The sequence below is a fragment of a genome, unplaced genomic scaffold (assembly GCF_019419815.1).
Source record: "Pyrus x bretschneideri cultivar Hongxiangsu unplaced genomic scaffold, Pyrus_bretschneideri_v1 Contig30, whole genome shotgun sequence".
NCBI classification, from domain to species: domain Eukaryota; kingdom Viridiplantae; phylum Streptophyta; class Magnoliopsida; order Rosales; family Rosaceae; genus Pyrus; species Pyrus x bretschneideri.
In genome coordinates this window covers 1,514,826-1,528,813 of record NW_025999613.1, presented here as the reverse complement: position 1 = coordinate 1,528,813, position 13,988 = coordinate 1,514,826, and the positions used below count along the sequence as shown (strand labels likewise).

General features: G+C 41.5%; 1 pseudogene; it reads left to right on the top strand.

The window, feature by feature from the left end:
* The first annotated feature begins 517 nt into the window (after positions 1-517).
* Positions 518-11,379, top strand: LOC125479934 (annotated as a pseudogene).
* The last annotated feature ends 2,609 nt before the right edge of the window (positions 11,380-13,988 follow it).

Genomic DNA, 13,988 nt, shown 5'->3' with positions numbered 1-13,988 from the left:
GATATAAGCTGCTTTCTTATTAATCCCTCAGTTTTTCTTCTGATTTCCTTGGTTATTTTTAAATTAGATTATTTGCATTGCCATCTATCAGTGATGAGAGATATTAGATACATAATTGTATACACTCGATAACACTGCTAAGACAATGGTGTAAGCCTAGAAAGCCTTTGTGGTACTTCAACAAGGCGAGCTGTCCTTAAACTGAAAAGGGTTTGGAAACACCTCAAGAATCTCTTAGTGTAGATTAAAGTAATAATATCGCTTGTAATAAAAACGAATCTCTTCTTTTTAAATGGTAGAACAACATGACAAACAATATTGCTTAGGCTGGCTAAACAATCAATTAGAGAAAATTATTTAAATTAAATTTGGTATCTATAACTAGTGAGGCCCACCAACCATAGCTTTGTCTTTGACATTCGCTATAAGTCCAAATCTCGTTGAAAATAATTCAAGGAAAAAGAGCTCCATCATCTGTGTTGCAAATTATTACTTCATATCATCGTCTGCAGAATCAATGGGTGGGATATTTAGCAAGAAAGGAGAATCTGGATTCTCTGTCTCTTCCGCCGCAGAGAAAGTTACTCAAGGGATTGACGGAAGCGGTCTTACCGCCATTGTTACAGGTCATGTTCTTCTTTAAGCTTTATATAATTAACTTCATTGCCTGTGTGTCTCAAACTAAGGTTGTAAGGTTGCTAAATACTTTAGTGTGTGTGAACTTTGTTTATTTCAGGAGGGTATTGGCGTAAAGACATCGTGTGTTCTTGCATTGTGCCGTGTCCATGTTGTTATGGCAGTACGGAACATGGAAGCTGGGTCGAACATCAAAGAAGCTATTCTTAAAGAAGTTCCCAATGCTAAGATCGGTGTCATGGAGTTAGACCTCAGCTCATTGGCATCTGTAAGAAAATTTGCAACTGATTATACTTCCTCCGGCCTTCCATTGAACATCTTTACGTAAGATAAGCAACTTTTTCATTCTTATTACTGCGATTCCAACCAGTTTCTCTTTATTTTTTTAATAAGGACAGAGATCTCACCGTCATATAGGCAGAACTAAACAGTTGTTTATTTTATACTATGACGATGAAGTATTAACACTCTCTCATTTCGGTTGGAAGTAATAATGAAGGGATTATGGCAACTCCATTCAAGCTCTCCAAAGACAACATAGAACTCCATTTCGCAACTAACCATTTAGGTACGCTCCCTAACATGTCTAATGAATTTTTTCCCAGAGGCCAATGGATCAAGTTTTTAACAAGGTTTCTTTCATTATTTAGTATTATTACTAAAACCATCCAATGTGCAGGTCATTTTCTCCTCACAAATCTTTTGTTGGAGACCATGAAAACCACATTGCGAGAAAGAAAAACAGAGGGAAGAATTGTTAATGTATCATCACTAGGTCATCGATATATATACGGTGATGGATTTTGTTTTGACAAAATTAGTGACGACTCAAGGTATACTTTTGTATATGCAGCATCATTTTGAAGCATTTAGGGTATATATATGCTGGTTTAATAAGTTGGCATCTGTTTTTTTTGTTTAATTGTTCAAGCCTTAGAGGTGTATGTTAGATAATGATCAACAATCTGCCCTCTTTACTTGCTAATTTTTAGATACCAGAAATATTATGCTTATGGACAATCCAAGCTACTAATATATTGCATGCTAATGAGCTTACAACGCGTCTGAAGGTACTGAATTCCTTAAAATCATCAATCATTATTGTGAACACGAAAGTTCCTTGAAACAAGAAACAAGAAATAAACGTGTACAAAATAATATTTTTGTGTTTAATGATTTTGGGGTTACGATCTCTCTCAAATTTGGTCCTCTGATTCTATCTTCGTAGGGTGTAGGTTTGTGGATGAGTTGTTGATCCAAAGGGCCGTCGGGGGCTTGATCTAAGGATGAACAGTTGATGAACGGATGAACACTTTCTTCAAGGGCCGTCAAGGCTTGATCTTGAATAATGGTTGTGTGGATTTCTTCAAGGGCTTTTGGGCTTGATCTTGAAGGTTGATGGATGAGCGGATCTTCAAGGGCTTTTGGGCTTAATCTTGAAGAACGATTGGATGTGTGGATTTGTTGAGGTTGTTGATCCAAAGGGCCGTTGGGGCTTGAGCTTAGGATGAACGGATGATAAATGATGAACGCTTTCTTCAAGGGCCGTTGGGGCTTGATCTTGAATAATGGTGGGAGTTCTTCAAGGGCCGTTGGGGCTTGATCTTGAAGGAGGATTTGACGAAGAACGAAGAGTGCTTTCTTGATCCTTCGAGATTTTCTTGAGAACTTTAGAACTTTAAGGCTTCAAGGTTTTGGTGTCTGTATTTGTTGATGTTGTTGATCCAAAGGGCCGTTGGGGCTTGATCTTAGGATGAACGGATGATGAATGATGGACACTTTCTTCAAGGGTCATCGGAGCTTGATCTTGAATAATGGTTGTGTGGATTTCTTCAAGGGCTTTTGGGCTTGATCTTGAAGGTTGATGGATGAGCGGATCTTCAAGGGCTTTTTGGCTTAATCTTGAAGAATGATTGGATGTGTGGATTTGTTTGTGCTGTTGATCCAAAGGGCCGTTGGGGCTTGATCTTAGGATGAATGATGAACACTTTCTTCAAGGGCCGTCGGGGCTTGATCTTGAAAGAGGATTTAACGAAGAACGAAGAGAGCTTTCTTGATCCTTCGGAATTCTTGGGAATTTGGATGGTTGGAAGCTTTGGAGTTTCAAAGCTTCAAGGATTTGGGGAATTCCTCTTCTAATTTTGGAGTAGAGAAATGTATTTGTGAATTCCTTGATGCTTGATACCTTGATGGAGAAGCCTATTTATAGGCTTTGAGAATGAATCACCACCACAAAAATATTTTTTTCCTTTCCAAGCACCATTGCCTAATTTTCCCACTTAATGCAATATTGAAATTGAAGTGGTGTAACTTATGGCCTAATTTCCCACTTAATACCATTTTAAACTTGAAGTGGTGTAACTTATGGCCTAATTTCCCACTTAACACCATTTTAAACTTGAAATGTGTATGCTTTGTCATTGCCCAAATGAGAAAAACTTGCTTTGATCCGTAATGGATTGAAGTGTGCTTGCCTTGTCATTGCCCAACATGAGAAGAAAAACTTGTTTTGATCCTCAATGGATTGAAATGTGCTTGCCTTGTCATTGCCCAAAAATGAGAAGAAAAACTTGTTTAATCCTTCAAGGGTATTTCTTCCTATTTTGTTGAGTCACACGCCATGTGTACAATTTGTACAACACGTGGCGTATGCCATGTATGCCTTGACACGTCAAAACTTTAATGCATTGGTGAACATTTGTTTCACCGAAATTTCGATGTCTACAAATGCCCCCACTTCAAGGCGCGTCGTAGACATGTGCTTGTCACGTGTAGAAGATGCGTTTTGAAGTCCCTTAATGTAGATGTCAACCCAAGGGCTGTTGAGGCTTGATCTTGAATTGGGCTGGAAATTTCTTCAAGGGCCATTGAGGCTTGATCTTGAGTTCAACTGGAAGATTTTCTGGTTTCCTTCAATCGTTGATTTTCCGCAGGCTTACTCTTGAACTGGGTGCAGGATTCTTTTGGTCTCCTCCACTCGTTGATTTTCCTTTGTGCTACTCTTGAACTGGGCAGCAGGATTCTTTTGGTCTCCTCCGAAGGTCTGAGCTTACTCCTTTTTTCTGTTTCTTTGTTCAATCTCTCCAATTCGTATTGAAGAGGGTTAGAGGATAGCTCAGCATATGCAGTTGTAGCTTGTCTCCACATGCTTCAATGTATCATTTTCACTTGCCTTACTTGCTCCCCTTTGCAGAAGTGGTATTTCCTTATGCAGGTTTAGCATCTTCTCTTGTAGTATTTGTTCCTGATGCAGGAGTTGAATGCAAACCTTGCATTTGAATGGACCATCACTTCTTGGTGGCAGCGCAAGTTTGAGTGGAGGTTCCGACATATTGCTTTCTCTGTCCTTGTCTTGGCAGGTGAGAACAAGGGCAAAGGAAAAGATAGGGGAAAAGCATGATATGAGATACCTTTGCTTTCGCCCTTGTTGATATGAGATACTTTTGCCTTGGTGTCATTTGTTTGCAAGGGCATTCCCGGAGAGGAAGAAAACTGAGCATTTTGAGATGCTTTGCTGGGAGTGTACTCTCGGAGGTGAGGAAGAGTTGGGCATTTTGTTTTTTTTTTTTTTGTTTGCAGGTCTGCCTTGCCATAAAAGATGAAGGTCGACATATATAGGGATTTCCCAATAGCAAGTGGTGGTACTGTTCTTTTACCCTTGTCGACAAACGTTTTTGATCCCGCAAATCCGGCTTTTTTGAAATAGTGACGACTCTTCGATCTTTGAATATGCCTCTTTGATTTCTGAACGACGCCTCTTCGATTTCTGAACGAGCGCCTCTTTTGACAAAGCTGCACGCGTTTTCTAAAAAGCAGAGAAAGCGCCACCGAACTTCGCGCTTGTCGGCTAAAGATGTGTAGCTGCGATGATGACCTCCACGTGATCTTTTGACAAAGTGGCACCCGTGTTCTGAAAAGCTGAGAAAGCGTCGCCAACTTACGCCGGAAAACCCAGCTTTTGAGATTTGCAGAGCGATGTCTCTTCACTTTTGAATAAGCGGCCCTTCGATTTCTGAACCAACGCCTCTTCCTTTTTATAGAGGTATTGATCACCTCTAACATGCACACTTTGAAGGTTGCTCATTCCTGAAAATCATCTCCGGCCTTTTGAGTTTTAACTCCATCCACCCATCTCTTTTAACACCTTTGAAAAATGGCTAACCCATCGAACCTTAGCTTAGAATTGAGTCTCAGCAGTGATCCGGTTGCGCCGCGTCAAGGTAATGTATGGTGCCCATCTTTCTTATCTTCTAACGGTCCTCTTACAGGTGAAGACTCAATGATGCAGAATGCAACAACAGCTACAATAGTTGCTAGGAACCTCCTCACACCAACAGATAGTAGGCTGCTTTCAGGACGGTCCGATGAGTTGGCCGTTCAAGAGTCCCTCGCTCTCAGTGTTCAGTGTGCGAGCTCTGTGTCCAACATGGGCCAACGCCTGCTTGCTCGGTCTCGTCAAGTGGAATCATTGATGGCAGAGGTGGAAGATCTTAAGCAGGAGATTAAACAGCTTAAGTACGAGAATAGAAGTTTGCATGTGCTTGCAAATAACTATTCGTCGGGCATGAAGAGGAAGCTTGATGAGATGCAAGAATCTCAAGGTCGAATGCAAAGTGACCGTCAAAGGCTTGCATCTTTCTTCCAGAGGCACCTTTTTCCTGGGTCATCCAGCGTTCCGCCAAGTATTGAGGCCTCGAATGCTCTATCTCCGATGCCTCTTGCTCCGATGCCTTCTGCTCCGATGCCTCCTGCTCCGATGCCTCCTGCTCCGAGAGTGTTGCCACGTAGTGGGGCTTCACGTACACATCCTTTGTGAAAGCTTCATCTTTTTTTTTTTTTTTTTTTTTTTTTTTTTTGTACACACTTGTAATTTCTCGGAGATCAATGTACATGCTTTATTTTATTCAGTGTATTGTGCTAAATACAGATAAAACATATACATCACCAAGATGTGTTTTTTTCCCTTTTTTTTTTATTTTATTTTTTTATTTTGATGATGTGACTGTACTTGAAGTTTTGAAGTTTCAAGTTGCCTACGTACCCTTGGTTGAGGAGGGATCAAGTCATGACGTAGTTCAAATGAGTGATGGTTTTTTTTTTTGATGATTTTGCCGTACACAGTTTATGCTCTTGCGGGCCAGGAGCGTGATACATGGAAGACTTGTGCTGCTTGAACTTGTATTTGTCGCAAAGCTCGTCCACGAGTCGGTTGGATAACTGTTTTCCGTTGTCAGTGATAATGTAGCGAGGCACCCCATATCGGTGGATGATATGCTCCTTGATGAAACGAACAACAGTTTCCTTTTTTACTTCCCTTAAAGGGATGGCTTCAGCCCACTTGGAGAAGTAATCTGTTGCAGCTAGGATGTAAGCTTCCCCTGCAGATGACTTTGGCGTAATTGGTCCTACAACGTCCAATCCCCATGCGTCGAACGGCCATGAAGCAACTGTAGGGTGTAATGGTTCAGGCGGTTGATGTATGAAGTTGGCGTGGAATTGGCAGGCTTGGCACCTTTTGGCGTGTTCCAGGCAGTCCTTCACCATGCTCGGCTAGTAGTAACCCATTCTTTTAAACCGGAAATGTAGCTTTGGTCCAGACTGATGTGCCCCACACACACCTGAATGTGCTTCTTCCATGGCTAGATTAACTTCTTCCTCACCTAGGCATCTCAGGAGCACTCCTTCAAAAGAGCGTCGATAGAGTGTTCCTTTGTAGTAAAGGAAGCGAGGTGCTCGTCGACGTATTTCGGAATGGTGTCTGAGATCATCTGGAAGCTTTCCGTGCTCTAAGTAGTCGATCAGCGGCTGTCTCCACTCTTCAGCATCGACTGGAAGTACTGAGATGACATTTGTATCATCTAGTGACATTTCATTAACGAGCGGAATCACCCATCTTTGGAAAACTGGCACGTCTGCAACTTCATCTTTTCCTAGTGTCATACTCGAGGCTAGATTGGCGAGAGCGTCTGCCATTTGATTTTCCTTTCTTGGCACATGTTCCAGTGTCACAGCTTCGAACTTTTGTAGCAGTTGGGTCGCTAGCCGGAAGTATGGGACGAGATCATCTTTCCTCACCTCATATTCAGTTAAGAGTTGATTGATTATGAGCTTGGAATCGCCATATACCTCAAGAGCTGTGATTTCCATGTTGATCGCCATTTGGAGCCCGATGATCAATGCTTGGTACTCAGCAACATTGTTGGAGCATAGCTCATTCAGTTGGAAGGAGTAAGGTAGTATTTGCCTTTGTGGCGACATGAATACTACTCATGCCCCCGCTCCGTCTGCTCGTGCAGATCCGTCGAAGAACATCGTCCATGTTGGGAAGATGTCGATGTAGAACACCTCCTCGTCAGGCAAGTCGTCTGAGATTTTCCAATCAGCCGGGATTGGATGATCGGCAAGGAGCGTTTGGTGCCGTTTGCAGTTTCAGCTCGTGCAGGCAATGAGCGTTTGGTGCCGTTTGCAGTTTCAGCTCGTGCAGGCAAGGAGCGTTTGGTTGTCACCTTTTAGGCTCGTGCGAACGAGGAGCTTTTGTTGTCACCTTTTAGGCTCGTGCGAACGAGGAGCTTGGTTGTCACCTTTTAGGCTCGTGCGAACGAGGAGCTTTTGTTGTCACCTTTTAGGCTCGTGCGAACGAGGAGCTTTGGTTGTTGTTGTGGATTTGTCAAACGATCTGGGAGAGGCGTTCCTCGCAATCTTCATAGGAAGGAGCCTTGACCGAGTAATTGAAGAAGTCTTCTGGGAAGAGGTCGCACATTGTGATAGGGATGGACGATCTTTGTGTCGAAATTTCATTATCTCCAACACTTTCACATTGTTCTGGAGGTTGACAAGAGCTGTTTTGCCCCCTTTTCGACTGATAAACTTATGGACAAGATGGTTGCTGCTTGTCCAATTTCTTCGAAGCGATCTTCGAAAGGCATTCCTCACAATCTTCATAGTAAGGAGCCTTGATCGAGAAATTGAATAAGTCTTCGAGGAAGAAAAGATCCCACATGAACGATCTTTGTGTTGAAATTTTCTTATCTTCAACATTTTCACATTGCTTTGGAGGTTGGCGAAAGCTGCTTTCCCCCCTTTCTGATTGGTGCACTTGTGGAGAAGGCATATGTTTCTCGTGCAGTTTCTTCGAAGCGACATGAGTCCATCCTTCAATTTCACTTGACTTGGAGCATGCCCCCAACAGTCGAGGTGAAAACTTTGAGTCGAAAGAGCCAGAAGTGACATCTTTCTTAGGGATTTCATCTTCAGTGCCGTCCTTTTGGGTTTGTTGGCATGAAGATTTGCCAGTGTGGACGATGATGCGCCTCCTTACCTTCAGTGGTCCTTTTGTGTCGACCTCTAGGATTGCTTGGCGCTTCATCCTTGAAGGAATCAAGCTTCAAACGTCGCTTTTTTCTGCTAACCCATCGAACTTTTCTTCCTTTGGTGTTGTCTTCCTCTTTCCAAAAGGCTTCTCATTATCTTCAAATCTTTCCGAAGCTGATCGTCGCAGAGGAGAGATAGCTGTGTTGCTTTGTTTCTTAGGCTTTAACAACCTTTCAAAAACAGAGCTTTGGGATGTTGGCACGCTAAGCCTCTTGAAGACAGAGGTTCGGCCTTGACTACCAATGCGATTAAGCGCTGAAATTCTGGAGCTTGAATGGCTCATCCTATCGAAGACCGACGTCCGAGGGGCGAGTTTAGGCTCTTTTTGGTCTTGTTCAATGCTTACGCTGATGTGTTGAGTGCTAGCTTTCTTCACTTTGCTTGAAATCTTCACGGGTGCATTTGGTGTGAAGCCAAGTCCGGCTTTGTTGTTGTCAACTCCGTAACCATGCTCCTTCAACTTCTTTTGAGTTTTGGTGAGGTTACGTTCTTTGTCATTGACGGTGTTTGAAACCTTCTTTCCAAGATTTGAAGAGGAAGCAAAGTCATGCCTAGCCTTTGACATGGGTTCGTAAGCATTTGGGTTAAAGCCTTCTTCGGTCTTCTTAGTTGGAAGAGAGCTTGGTTTCATTTTGACGTCATGCTGTGCCTCCAGACGGTTGATGAGTCCGGCGGTTTGCAAGTTTTTCTCCTCTGCAGTCCGTGTGAGCTTTGCGATTGCTTCATTCATCTGAGCTAGCTGCTCCTCGATTGAAGTTACTCTAGTGGTCATGACTTGCATGGTTGTACTGCCGCTCGAATCAGCGTCGGAGAGTAGGGACTCTGAGTATTTCCTCAGGCTTTCCCCTCTTGATGCCCTTAGCGAGGCTAGGGTGATCATAGGCTCGTGCCTCAGGTGCTCTTGTTCCTTTGACAGAGTTAATGCAGGGGCATAAGCCGCGGCAAAAAAAAGAAGCTCTTGCCTTACTTCGGGTTATGGTGCCCAAAATATCACCACTTGCGGCGATGATGTTCTTGTTCTTTGCTTTGATTGCAGGAACAGCTTGATCCTTTCTTGATGCCATTTGCGTTTTTCGATGATTTGAGGATAGAGATGAGAGGTAGAGATGTCCCACCGGGCGTGCCAAATTTGTGAACACGAAAGTTCCTTGAAACAAGAAACAAGAAATAAACGTGTACAAAATAATATTTTTGTGTTTAATGATTTTGGGGTTACGATCTCTCTCAAATTTGGTCCTCTGATTCTATCTTCGTAGGGTGTAGGTTTGTGGATGAGTTGTTGATCCAAAGGGCCGTCGGGGGCTTGATCTAAGGATGAACAGTTGATGAATGGATGAACACTTTCTTCAAGGGCCGTCAAGGCTTGATCTTGAATAATGGTTGTGTGGATTTCTTCAAGGGCTTTTGGGCTTGATCTTGAAGGTTGATGGATGAGCGGATCTTCAAGGGCTTTTGGGCTTAATCTTGAAGAACGATTGGATGTGTGGATTTGTTGAGGTTGTTGATCCAAAGGGCCGTTGGGGCTTGAGCTTAGGATGAACGGATGATAAATGATGAACGCTTTCTTCAAGGGCCGTTGGGGCTTGATCTTGAATAATGGTGGGAGTTCTTCAAGGGCCGTTGGGGCTTGATCTTGAAGGAGGATTTGACGAAGAACGAAGAGTGCTTTCTTGATCCTTCGGGATTTTCTTGAGAACTTTAGAACTTTAAGGCTTCAAGGTTTTGGTGTCTGTATTTGTTGATGTTGTTGATCCAAAGGGCCGTTGGGGCTTGATCTTAGGATGAACGGATGATGAATGATGGACACTTTCTTCAAGGGCCGTCGGGGCTTGATCTTGAATAATGGTTGTGTGGATTTCTTCAAGGGCTTTTGGGCTTGATCTTGAAGGTTGATGGATGAGCGGATCTTCAAGGGCTTTTTGGCTTAATCTTGAAGAATGATTGGATGTGTGGATTTGTTTGTGCTGTTGATCCAAAGGGCCGTTGGGGCTTGATCTTAGGATGAACGATGAACACTTTCTTCAAGGGCCGTCGGGGCTTGATCTTGAAAGAGGATTTAACGAAGAACGAAGAGAGCTTTCTTGATCCTTCGGAATTCTTGGGAATTTGGATGGTTGGAAGCTTTGGAGTTTCAAAGCTTCAAGGATTTGGGGAATTCCTCTTCTAATTTTGGAGTAGAGAAATGTATTTGTGAATTCCTTGATGCTTGATACCTTGATGGAGAAGCCTATTTATAGGCTTTGAGAATGAATCACCACCACAAAAATATTTTTTTCCTTTCCAAGCACCATTGCCTAATTTTCCCACTTAATGCAATATTGAAATTGAAGTGGTGTAACTTATGGCCTAATTTCCCACTTAATACCATTTTAAACTTGAAGTGGTGTAACTTATGGCCTAATTTCCCACTTAACACCATTTTAAACTTGAAATGTGTATGCTTTGTCATTGCCCAAATGAGAAAAACTTGCTTTGATCCGTAATGGATTGAAGTGTGCTTGCCTTGTCATTGCCCAACATGAGAAGAAAAACTTGTTTTGATCCTCAATGGATTGAAATGTGCTTGCCTTGTCATTGCCCAAAAATGAGAAGAAAAACTTGTTTAATCCTTCAAGGGTATTTCTTCCTATTTTGTTGAGTCACACGCCATGTGTACAATTTGTACAACACGTGGCGTATGCCATGTATGCCTTGACACGTCAAAACTTTAATGCATTGGTGAACATTTGTTTCACCGAAATTTCGATGTCTACAATTATGTCTTTTATTTCAGCATATATATTCATATAAGTTGTTAATGCACTTTAAAATGATTCTTGATTTATACGGTAACTTATTTTCGAAACAAATTAGACAGGATGAAGGGGCAGAGGTAACAGCTAATTTTATGCGCTATGATTGCTTTTTAAGGTGTAAGTTTCAGCTCCTATACTCTACAACTGTGATCACTTTTGAATGTTCTCGACAGTGAAACTTTTGTCTGGTTTTCGACTGATCAATTTATGTTCCCTTTGGCTTGACACAGGTCTGCTTAAGGTGCTGGGCATATTGGTATCCAAAACAGTTGAGCAGGTACTTCTTTTACTTTGAACTATTTATGTACTATATGGCAGCTAATTTTATTTGTCAGGCACAAACCACACATGTAATAACATTTTATATCATCTATGCTTAAAATTATTTCATTGAACATGGCCGTACTTGTAGGGTGCGGCAACCACATGCTTTGTGGCGCTCCATCGACAAGTAAAAGGAATAGGGGGCAAATACTTTGTAGACTGCAACGTCGCCAAACCGAGCTCTTGGGCAAAAGATGCAGATTTGGCTGCAAAACTCTGGGATTTTAGCTTGAGTTTGACCAATCCGGAGTAGCAGGAGTTAATGTTCTTTTTGTTGTGTCGATAAATAAAATTGTCAAATTGCAAACTGTAATCAGATACTGGATTCAGACTAAAGTTCAGATTTGTACTCAATTGTCTTTAATTTAGTTATCAGGCATGTTACCATCAGCCAATCCTTACAAGATATGCTGAACCAGCTTCATTGCATTTTGGTTGTCTTTTCATATATTTGGCATGACCTGTAGGGAGCAGCAACGGAATGTTCCGTGGCGTTGCATCATTATATTAAGGATTTCAACGGTGAATGTACTGTGGACAGCAACAAAGCCGATCTGAGCTCTCAAGCTAACGATGCCGAATTGGCAAAGAAGCTTTGTGATTTCAGTTTGAATCCTGTAAATTTAGGACATAAACAGCAACAACTTTTTCCTTAGGATTGACTACACACATTGACATTTAAGTAGTGATGTTGAGAATGAATCCCATATTGATTGAAGAAGGAACATTGCATGCATCAGCGTATACACAATGGGTTCAAATAAAATTTCTCACAAAAGATTTGAGGCAGTTGCCAGTAGGAAAAAATTGGAAAGTAGATCTAAACCCGTTCAGCATTTAGTCTAGTTGATTTTTTTATTTTTTATTTTTTTCCTCAGTTGTTTGAAAAGTCGGGAGGATATTTTTCTGGGACGAGTGTTTTGACTATCCATGGCAGAAAGGTTGTGTTTCTCCTTTTTTGTCTATATTGTCTACACTTTCTTCTGCATTTTTGCTTTATAACTTGTTAGGGGGCGTTTGTTGCGCCGGACTATCTCGGACTGGATTAGCTTCAAGGACTAAGCTGGACTGGCTTAGACTAGACTAAACTGGACTAACTTAGTGAAGCGTTTGGTGCAGTATTGGACTAAGAAGCTGGATAATAACAAATTATAATATTATATTATTTAATATATAAATTATTAATATTTTATTATGATCTTATCTTTTTCTTCATTTTTTCCTACCATTTCCTTGTTAAATTGGATGAAGTTAGCACTGCCAAAAAATTCATCACCATCCCTGGACCGAGATCTTAGCTTTGAATGCTCGAATCTGTCATGGATTTGAAGAAGCCCAAACAGGCCAAGACTTCCAGGCCATTTTCCGGCCACATTCGACCACATTTTGGCATCGATTCAAGTAAAATCGTAATCTTGTCACTCCCAACTTCAATTTGGTATATTTTGTATGAAAGTTGGTTGTGAAATGGATCTGAAAGAGAGTCGGAAAGTTAATGATTGATCTACGTGACCGGAGATGACGAGGAGTTTGTTGAGAGTGGTCGTTGAGCATGACGAGGACAAAAAAGAGAAGATAGTCTTAGCTAGTCCCATGGTTATTGGGGGGTCTCGCTAAGACCTCTTAGTGAAGGGTTTTGTCCATGCTAGTCCCCTTTAGTCTCATTAATGTTAGTCCCAGCATGGAACAAACACAGTATTGGACTAATAGCTAGTCCAATCCAGTCCAGTCCAACTTAGTGAGGGCAAACAAACGCCCCCGTAGTGTTTTGCTGCCACTGTTTTTTGTGCTTGAATCTGGAAAAAGTTTTAATCTTTCTCCTTCGTTTTTCCACAGTTCTGCTGTTTTTTTGCATTGAAAGTGCAAAAATTTATGTGTTTGTATCAAAACCTCAAGTTGGTAAATTTAAAATCAAGGGAAAAACCAAATTTCTTTATATACAATGATATATTTATATTAAGGAATGAGAAAAATTAAATGATATCGAAATCACAAATCACGACTTGTGACCCCTCATATCCCTTTCTTCCCGGTTTCGCTCTCTCGCAATATGCGTTGACTCCATTGGAGCACGCAGGGTGCGTCAACAACATGCTGGCTTTTTTTTTTTCAAAGTCATTTGAAACTAGTCGAACAAAGGATATCAGAAACTCTATGGCTGAAAATGCAGAATTGGCAAAGAAGCTATAGAATCTCAGCTTGAGCCTGACTGATCCAGACTAGTTGGGAACAATAGATTGGTCGTCAAACTAAAAATCTATTGGAAAATGCAAGTGCCTTTTACCGTTACATAATTTAATTTCCTTACCGAAGGCTTATGACCTATATGGACAATTTTATGTATATATCATATCTGAAGTAGTTTACAAGATCAACCATAAATAGGAGAGGAATACAAGAAAGAAAGTGGAGGAATGGTGCGGACAGGGATGGCAGCACAGCAAGCATGAGTACCTCCACTATGTCTAGCTTAAACTAATACCTAGCTTTCATGATGAGGGAATATTGCTCTTAAATAAGCCTAAAGTAAACAAAACAAGCACCAAAAGTAAGATGACAATGAGTTGTTATCCATCATCAACTAAACAAAACAATGACAACTAGACAAACCCTACCACCAATAATAATAGATACTTCAATACTCCCCCTCAAGCTGGATCGAGAGTTTTTCTGGATCCAAGCTTGAAGAGAAGACGATCAAGTTGTGCAGAAGGCAGAAGCTTGGTGAACACATCGGCAAGTTGATCACTGGAACGAACAAATACAGTTTGTAATAGCTTGGACTGAACTTGGTTGCGAACGAAATGACAGTCAACCTCGATGTGCTTTGTGCGTTCATGGAAGACGGGGTTGGCAGCAATA